Source organism: Pantherophis guttatus, chromosome 4 (assembly GCF_059756535.1).
Source record: "Pantherophis guttatus breed Tessera chromosome 4, ASM5975653v1, whole genome shotgun sequence".
NCBI lineage: Eukaryota > Metazoa > Chordata > Lepidosauria > Squamata > Colubridae > Pantherophis > Pantherophis guttatus.
Genome location: NC_142066.1, coordinates 20,663,767 through 20,673,796, shown reverse-complemented (window position 1 = coordinate 20,673,796; position 10,030 = coordinate 20,663,767).

Genomic DNA, 10,030 nt, shown 5'->3' with positions numbered 1-10,030 from the left:
CATTTGTATCAAAGGAGATCTTTTCACCAACACTGTTGTTGAATCTGACACTTCTCAGAAAAGAATGAACCTGAAACACAGAGGCAATCAGAGAGAAACAAATCAAGTGAGGGAGATAATATAAACCCTTTTTTGTTTAAGTTGTAGGCCAGTATCAAACAAACAACATAACAATCATTCTAACAAAGCAGAAAAGATAATTTATCAGATTACTGAAATAAAATTAACATAGAATTGCAAAATAAAAAAAGGAAAAAAATAAAAATAAAATTAAGCTCTGTAGTTTAATTGTGAAAGCTAATTAAGCCAGATGGCTGGCTTAAATATAAATATATAATAAATACCAAGATGCTTAAAGCTACCATATAATTGTCCTCATTTCGCACACTAGCAAGATTGTACTCAAAATCCTACAAGCTAGGCTTCAGCAGTATGTGAACCGAGAACTAAGGAGTACTGTTATGTATGTATCTATTTTGTGTGGGAAATTCAAATGCTAAGTGAATTCTGATTGGTTCATGGTTGCCTCTGAAAAGTATATAAAGAGGACTGTTGCCTATGTTTCTTTGCTGAAGTCTCACCCTGAATTAAAGAGCTGTTGTCACTAGCTTGCTTGTGCCTCTCGTTATTCCCATGCTACAACATTGGCGATGAAGGTGGGATTGAGGCCACAAGAAGCAAACTAAAAGAGCTCTGACTTCCAGCCAGGGTAAAGAACGGACTACGGAGACATATTGCGATGTCTGCCTACGTCCCGCCCAAACCTTTCGATCTGACCCGAGAGAAGTGGGGATCGTATCTAACCAGGTTCATGTGCTCCCTGGAAGCAAGCGAGATGCAGGGGCTCTCAGCGAACCGAAAAAGAGCCCTGTTCTTAAGCCACTGCGGGCCAGACGTATTCAAGATGGCCGAGTCCCTCTGTGAGCCAACCCCAGTTCAGACGGTCCCCTGGGACGTACTTCAAGCAAACCTGAGAGCCCACTACGCTCCAGTTCCTTCGAAATTTGTACAGTGCTATGAGCTCCGGCAACGTGTACAAAGGGAAGGAGAACCGGTTAGTGCATATGTGGCCGCACTTTGAAAAGCCGCCACACATTGCTACTACAGAGACCTCAACGATGCGTTACTCGAGCAATTGATTTGTGGCGTTAGAGACACTTGTTTACAAAGGCGCCTTCTGGCTAAGCCAGATCTAATGCTTGCCAGCGCGCTTGATGAAGCCCGAGCACACAAGGCATCAACGAAGACTTCTGAAGCGCTATAGCGGCCACTGCTAGGCAAAGACACCCTGAAAACAGACCCCTTCCACAGAGAGGAGGCACGGAGGAACATTCGGATGAGGACGTCTTCCACACGGAGAAGAAAAAGAGCGAACAAAGCTGCCACCACGAGAACTGTTCTAGCTGTGGCGGGGATCACGAGAGACAATCGTGTAAATATAGAGATGCCATTTGCAGGCATTGCGACAGGAAAGGCCATTTAGCATGAGTTTGCAGAGCTCAATTTCTGCGTAGTCGCAAGCCACGTGACTACCGCGACCAACCAGAACCAGCTCGTTCAAAACAGCCAATCAAAGATGACGGCGTGAGAAAACGGTGTGAGAATCAAAAGCGGGAGACCTACAGCACGAGAATCGGCCAAGCCAGCACAACCGATGACGAGAAAGTCTACACGAAAGTAGAAATCGAAGGCAGACCATGCGAAATGGAAATCGACACCGGGTCTACACTGTCTATCATGTCCTGGACAACACTCAAAGCACTCCTGCCTAAGTTCCAGAAAGCCCAGCTGTCTCGACAAAAAGTTCACCAGGGAAACCGAGTTCCTGTAAAAGGCGTGGGCACGTTCCAGGTCACCTATGGTGAGTTCCAGAAAGAGCTACCCTTGACCATCGTAAGCAAGCCGCTACCAAGTCTCCTGGGCATGGCGTGGTTCCGAGCCCTCGGCATGGGCTTCATGGGCGTCCACAGCATCGGTGGATCATCTCTCAAAGAAACCCTTCTCCACGAGTTTCGGGATGTTTTTGAGGAGACTCTAGGCAAGTACGTGGGGACCCCTATCTCCTTTAATTTAGACCCCAACGTAGTGCCAATCAGGCTAAAGGCAAGACGGGTTCCATTTGCTTTAAAGCCCAAAATTGATGCAGAGCTCAACAAGCTCATTAAGCAAGGAGTGTTAGTTCCCATAGATCACGCTAAATGGGAAACCCCAATAGTCACGGCAGTTAAATCGGACGAGTCAATTAGAATTTGCGCTGACTACAAGTGTTCGATAAATAAGGCGTTGCAGCAGAGTGCCTATCCCGTTCCAATCATCCACCATCTACTACACTCCCTGGGGCCTGGCAAGCTATTCGCAAAATTAGACCTTGTGCAGGCGTACCAACAGCTGCCAGTAGATGATGCTACGGCAGAATCACAGACCATAGTAACTCACAGAGGTGCCTTTAAATGCACTAGACTACAGTTTGGGGTTAGCATCGCCCCAGGGCTCTTCCAGAGTACCATGGAGCGCCTTCTACAAGGCCTCCCAGGAGTCGTCCCATATTTTGACGACGTTCTAATTAGTGGCCAAGACGAGACACATCTAGGAGAAAGGGTTAGACAAGTCCTAACCAGATTCAGAGAAGCGGGACTCAGACTTAAACGAGCTAAATGCAAGATTGCGGTTCCATCAGTAGAATTCTTAGGCTACAGAATCGACGGCACAGGCATTCACCCAACAGAAAGCAAGGTCAGGGCCATCCAGAACTCACCCACCCCTAAATCAAAGCCCGAACTGCAGGCCTTCTTGGGGCTTCTTAACTTCTACACCATGTTTTTAAAAGAAAAAGCCACCATTGCGGAGCCACTGCACAGGAAAAAATGTTCCCTGGGTGTGGGGCAAACGAGAAGCAGCTGCATTCAATGCTGTAAAGAAACTTTTGTCTGAGGACAGCTTCCTCATTCAATAGAATACAGAACTGCCGCTAGTTTTAGTGTGTGACGCGTCCCCCTTTGGCTAGGTGCAGTGTTGAGCCATAGACTGCCGAATGGGTTAGAGGCGCCCATCACCTATTACTCTCGCACTTTATCTAGTGCCGAAAGGAACTACAGCCAGCTGGACAGGGAGGCATTAGCGGCTGTAGCTGGGGTCAAAAAGTTTCACGAGTACTTGTTTGGCCGAACTTTTGAACTCATTACTGACCACCAGCCTCTTTTGGGACTTTTGGCTGGAGATAAACCGACCCCGGCTGCTCTTTCTCCTCGGATGACCAGATGGTCCATTTTCTTAGTCGCCTATTCCTATAGACTGCTCCACCGGCCGGGCAGAACTCTGGGACATGCTGACGCCCTCAGCCGATGCCCCTTGCCCGAACTGTTAGACAACCCGACTCCAGAAGCCCCAGTTTTACTCATTGACGTTATGTCCCCAGGCCCCATTTCTTCAAGCGAGATGGCAAAGGCTTCTGCCAAAGACTCTGTTTTGTGCACTGTAATGGGCTGGGTAATGCGGGGTTGGCCTACAAAGGTGGACAGTGGGGATTTTCAATTGTATTTTAACAAGAAAAACGAACTGTCAATGTTGGGGGGTTGCTTATTGTGGGGTGACAGGGTGGTCATCCCTTCACGGTTAAGGCACAGGGTTTTAGAAATGCTGCATGAGGGACACCCTGGTATAGTTCGCATGAAAGGCCTAGCTCGCAGTTATGTTTGGTGGCCACATATCAACCAAGACGTCACTGAGTGGGTGGGGAAGTGCAGGCCCTGCCAGGAATCCTGCCCAGATCCTTCTATAGCTCCCGTTCGGGAATGGGAAAAGCCAAAGGGACCATGGGGGAGGATTCACATCAATTTCACTGGCCCATTCCACGGCCAGAACTTTCTAATTATTGTGGATGCATATTCGAAGTGGCTAGAGATTGCTCTAATGCCATCTACAACTTCTGAGGCCGTAATCAAAGTACTCAGAAAACTGTAACACACGGGTTGCCAGACACCCTGGTATCGGACAATGGGCCCCAATTCACGGTGGTTCAATTCGAGGGCTACCTGGCCAAATTAGGATTAGACATGCTTTATCTGCTCCTTTTAATCCGGCTTCGAATGGCCTTGTAGAGAGATTTGTGAGAACGGCCAAAGAAGCACTTTCCCAGCTCGATGCAGGGGACTGGCAGGCTAGGATAGATGAGTTCTTAGCTGTACAGCATGCTACCCCGTGCCCTACCTCGGGCCACAGCCCAGCCGAGCTTTTAATGGGTCGAAAGCTAAGGTGCATTCTCGATCGATTGCATCCAAATTACTTCCCCGATAGCTTCAAAGGGGAAGGGGGAGGACTAAGACAATTTCAGGTGGGAACACCAGTATTTGCCAGAAACTACACCAATGGGCCATTGTGGGTAGAGGGAACCATCGTAGGAATTACCGGTCCAAAATCATATACAGTCGATATAGGGCATGGTATATGTCTCCTCCTCTTGGAGGAGACATATAGATCAATTGTGTAGACGATTACAACACGAAACCTCAATCACTGTGAGTCCTAACTACCCAAGTTTTCCTGACACAGCTACCTCAAGCCCGAGTAAGCTGGAATACTTATCTGGCAGCACAGAGTTCCAGCGCCGCCCCAGCGAGTTGACACTCCCAGCCAGGGATAGCCACACCTCCGGAGAAATCCAGGAGGTTCCATTGGCGGAGCCAGGAGAGACAGGAGGTCCCTCTGACTGGCTCGATGCCTCGCCAACAACTGAACTGCGCAGGTCAACCAGGACTAAGACACGCCCTGGTCACCTGCATGATTTTGTACGTAAATATGTAAATAGATAGGATAAGTGCCTTCTGGGAGTGGAGGGGTGTTATGTATGTATCTATTTTGTGCGGGAAATTCAAATGCTAAGTGAATTCTGATTGGTTAATGGTTGCCTCTGAAAAGTATATAAAGAGGACTGTTGCCTGTGTTTCTTTGCTGAAGTCTTACCCTGAATTAAAGAGCTGTTGTCATTAGCTTGCTTGTGCCTCTCGTTATTCCCGCGCTACAACAAGTACACATGATTTTTTTAAAAAGTCAGAGGATATAGGGGCAGAACCATCCAGGTGAGTGGGCGGAGCCTTCCGCTGCCACTACCAGTTCACCCGATTTAGGGCGAACCAGTAGAAATCCATCACTGTACCAGACCACATGAGAAACCTGTATGCAGGTTCAAGAAGCAATAGTTAGAACCAGACATGGAACAATTGATTGATTCAAAATAAGGAAAGAGTACTACAAAGATATATATTGTCACCCTGTTCATTTAAATTATATGCAGAATTAATTATATGAAATTCCAGGCTGCATAAATCACAAGCCAGAATTAAGCTAGCCAGGAGAAATATCAACAACCTCAAATAAGCAGATGATTCTACTTTAATGGCAGGAAACCAACCAACCAACCAATCCATCAATCAATCAGAATAGAGTTGGAAGGGACTGATAAGTACTTGGGGTTCCGTAGGTGGTATCGCAGTGGTGCAGTAGAAGGAGAATGGTCTTTGTTCTCCAACATTGAACTTTTCACATTTTGGGGACCTTTCAGGGTGCAAAAGCCTGGAGGGCATTGCGGACTAGAATGGGAGTCCAGAGCATGGCGAAGTGAAGGGCAATCATTCGTTGCACTAATGGACATCCCTGTCGATCCAGCATGAATGTGTCTGTCAGCTGGCTATGGCAGACCTGAGGCTGCGATGAGCCAGTGAGTAAAGGGAAGAGAAGATTTTTTCAACAGACGGTGTCATTTCAAGCAATTACTTCAATTACCACAAGATTTAAGATCATTTTGAAAGATTGAGTCCGGTCTTTGTGAGTTAACAAGTTTTCCAGTGGAGAGTATGAGCGGCGATTTGGCAGAAGGAGGAATGAGTCAGCAGAATGCGTTTAACTGTCAAGGCAGCAAAGAAGAGAAAATGTGAAAACTATGAAGAGGAGGCACGATTGTAGACAGCTGGAAAGAACTGAGGATTACAAAGAAGGTGAGAGAACTGGCACACTAGAGAGACACTGAAGAGATAGAAAAGGACAGGAATGGATCTGAAAGGAGAAGAAGAAGTGAGGACCGACATTGCTGTGACTCAGCATAGCAAGAGGAGCGGATTGGCTGAGTGTTGGAGTTGCAAAAAGAAAGGAAAGAATCTCTTTTGGTCTTACTTGAACTTTTGAGCAGAGGATTTAAAGAGCACTGAGGTGAAAGTAAAATGTAAGGAGGAAGAAAAAACTCTTGGTTCCTGCATAGATCATATAACGCCTTCACTTATTTATGAATTTTATAAAATCCATAATATTGTATATTATTTACACGACCAAAGTACAAGAAACTTGGGAGGAGTTGAGAGTTGTATTTGAAAGAAGACACCAGAGAAGACACAAGATTTATACCCCCAAGAAATTGGTTGTCAGAATTTTAATGTATACTTAATGTATTTTACAATTTCTTAGTGATTAAGTGAACAACTGTGAATTAATTTTTATATCTGGCATTAATAATTATATTAATTACATTAATCATAAATATTTGCAAGGAATATTAGATGGTATTAATATTGATAAAATTTATACTTCATAAAGTATAATTATACTTTATAATATTAGATATAGATATAGATAATATAGATTCTGTGAAGATATGATTGATTGACAAGTTGAAATTAATTTGCTTAACTTGATTTAATTTAAGATTTATATCTTGGGATCAATTTGAGATATATAGTTACTGGATTCATAATAGTTAATTCAACTTCATTTGTAAGGTTTGATCTTTAAATTGATATATGTGTATATATGCAAAAAATTAAAATATCGGGTGTTTTCCCGCGTCATGTTAAATAAGTTAGTTAAAATGTTTAAACTTCTGGTTAAAATCCTAGCTTAAAATCTTCCAAAAATCCTTACAGAGCACTCTGCAAGGTCCTTTAAAACCTTAGCTAAAATCCTACCAGTATCTTAAAAGTTTTTCTTTCTAGCAACGTTTCGTCAGGCTCACAACCCTGTCATCTTCAGGCTCTTGTTTAGTTTAGAAGCTATGGGACTAAACTAAACTGCTTACAATAAGTCTTATCTAGATATTGTCTTATATATTAGAATATATTATCTTATATTCAAATCAGAGAGAAAAATGATCATAAGGCATGCTTAGTTATGATAACCTAGATGGGATTCAGGATCACTTCACTTGGAGGAGTGATATGCATTCAATCATAGCTCATATACAGAACTGGGCTACAATGTCTGATATCCCCATTCCTGGCCCACTAGCAAGAGACAAAGGCAGTCAGTCTCCTTCTCCTCCAGCTAATATGTTATGAATGTAGAAATATTTACATTTCTGAAGATCCTATGAATGGTCTTGAATGACAGGAGGGAGGGACACTATCAAGGCAAAAGTCAAATAAGAAGAGCTTTAAACTTGACCAAGAAATATGAATTGAAAAAACATTTCAGAGAAGGCATACAATTTCAAACAAAGATGATATAATGGAGGGCTGAGTACATTGCAAGATTCAGTTCTACAGCTCTTGCAATAAAATTAGTCCTGACCTACATGATGTTGATTTCTCAATCTGGTCTATCTTTTGGGGCTGAAAACGTCTTGGAGGTCTCTACATATGAGAAATAGTTAGGTACAAGTGGTGCTCATTCAATGGCAGCTTGTTCAGCAATCATTTGAAATTCCAAAGGTGCAGAATGTATAGTACTTATAACTTCCCAGAAATTCCAGTTGTCGCAACCCCCCTGTGGTCATATGATCACAATACTGGGAATTGGCGACTGGATTTCTGACTTTTGCAGCATCCCACAGTTACAGGGTTGTGATTTGAAACCTTCCTTGCTGGCTTTCCTCAAGCAAAGTCAATGAGGAAGCTGGAAGTAAGTTGGAAGTTTTAATCCATGAGGTGCTTAAATACCTGGGTAGTCCTTGCTTAACAATGGTAACTGGGAACTGCCGGAAATGCTTTTGTTAAGGTTCAAATGACAGCATCCTTTATCACTTACCAATGGAAATTGGCATCACTTACCCATGGAAAAAACAGGCCCTAATTGCAGAGTTAAGTAAGGATGATCTGTAAAATGTGCAGTATAATGGAAGATAGACTTACAGATTTTAGAAGATAGATTTTAGAATCTAAAATCTAAAATTAATTTGGAAAATTATTTTTGGGAAATATATTCTAGTCTCAGTAGAAGAGGTTAAGAAATAAGAATTGATGATCAAAAGGCAATGCCCTTTGTTTCACTTGATGTGTTCAAAGAGAGGCAGAATCAACAACTGCTAGATGCTGGAATTTGAAATCGTGCACTAAGCAAGGGCTACTTCCGATGGCTTAAATATCCACTTTTAAATCTATGATTCCTTCATCACTTGTGAGTAGATATGTCTACAAAAAGTAGGCTCAAAATAAAATTCTACCTTGGTCCTCTTTTATTAAGTCACCTGAGATTTAAAAACACTAGAACATATAATGTTCTCATTCTTCTCCATTCATTTGCTCTAAAACTATGGTATGTTTTGCTGTTAATTTCTGTGTATACAAATACATATGACTTTCTAATGGTGTGTGAATAGGTGGGAACCCAACGCCTCATGGAAAGGGAATATTTCATTTTGAATATTTTCCTGTAGAAATGTCACAATATAATTTACAGTTCTTCCTCTTCCACACATGGATTGTATGGGAAGATCCTCATCAGGAAATTGCCTAAAAAAGTAGGCATGGTTGTACTTTCAAAAATCAAAGAACTGTGTGGTTAAAAACAATTATTCCAAAGAAAGCATCTAGAAGAAAAAGTAACTACTGCACAACAGGTAAATAGAATAGATCACCTGATTCTATTTATTAATAGACTGAACTTATGGCAGGGTTATGGAATGGAGCAAGGAGGTGAATTCTCCGAAGGGAGAGGATATATTTCAGACAAGTAAAAGACAACTCAGTTCTAAAATTAAGTGTGAGAGAAAGAAAATAAAAACACCCCTTCCTGAATAGTTCTCAGATTATGGAGTGGATACATATGTTAAAGTGTTCAGTCTGGCAAGATTTTGTTTATAGGTATGAAACAAGAAAGTATCCATATGACATTCTCAATTTTGGGCTTCAGAGGCAGCCAATTTCATGGACAGAAGTATATTCTAGGAGATGGGGTTACAATTTTGTAGAATACCACTTACAATTTTAACATAAGCATAAAAAGTTTTTAGTTGGTTAATCTATTACTATATATCTCACATTTAAACCTACTGTCAATCCCTCAAAAAATTATTGCTCACTAAAGTTTATGGACATATCTTGCAATTGCTGATATGGTGTTTTCTGCACCGCAAACTTACCTGCCACCACCCTTGATTGTGAAACTGTTTCCTCCCTCCTTTCACAATTGCTTTATCTCTGGATTTGTATATATGCAGAGATTGCAAAGCATGTGCCACAGCATAGACTGCATTGTAAATATTGTAACTCTGACTACTCATTAGTGTCTCAAACACAGATGTGGGAAGAGACTCAAGCCTCTCCTGTCCAGTACATTCCTTCTCAGAGGTTTCAGTTTTTGAGTTTGGGAAAAAACAATCGAATGCCTGTTCCCAAAAATCTTTTTGAAAATGATTATGCTTGTTGTTGTTGTTGTTATTGTTTGGATTCAAGTTTTGAATAAATTCTTGGAAACCTTGGACCTCCTTTGTTTGAACTGCAAAAGATAAAGCCCCATATAGGAAATGGATATCCCAAGATTTATGAACGGCAATTGAAGTGTAATCTGTCTGAGCTGTTATCAGCCAGATCTTAGTCTTCTTTGGTATGTCCTCTACTTCTGAATACTGGAGACTAGTTCTCAGGACTGATATGGACTGAGTTTCACCATATATAATTATCACATTGGCTGTGCTGTTCATGAGAACATGGTATATATGTAGTCCTTCCTCTACCATATCAGTAAAATCACTGTAAAATCCTACATTTGGTAACTCTGCTATGAATTCAATGCAGATGCCATAGTCAGAAAATTTGGGGCGCATCTCTTG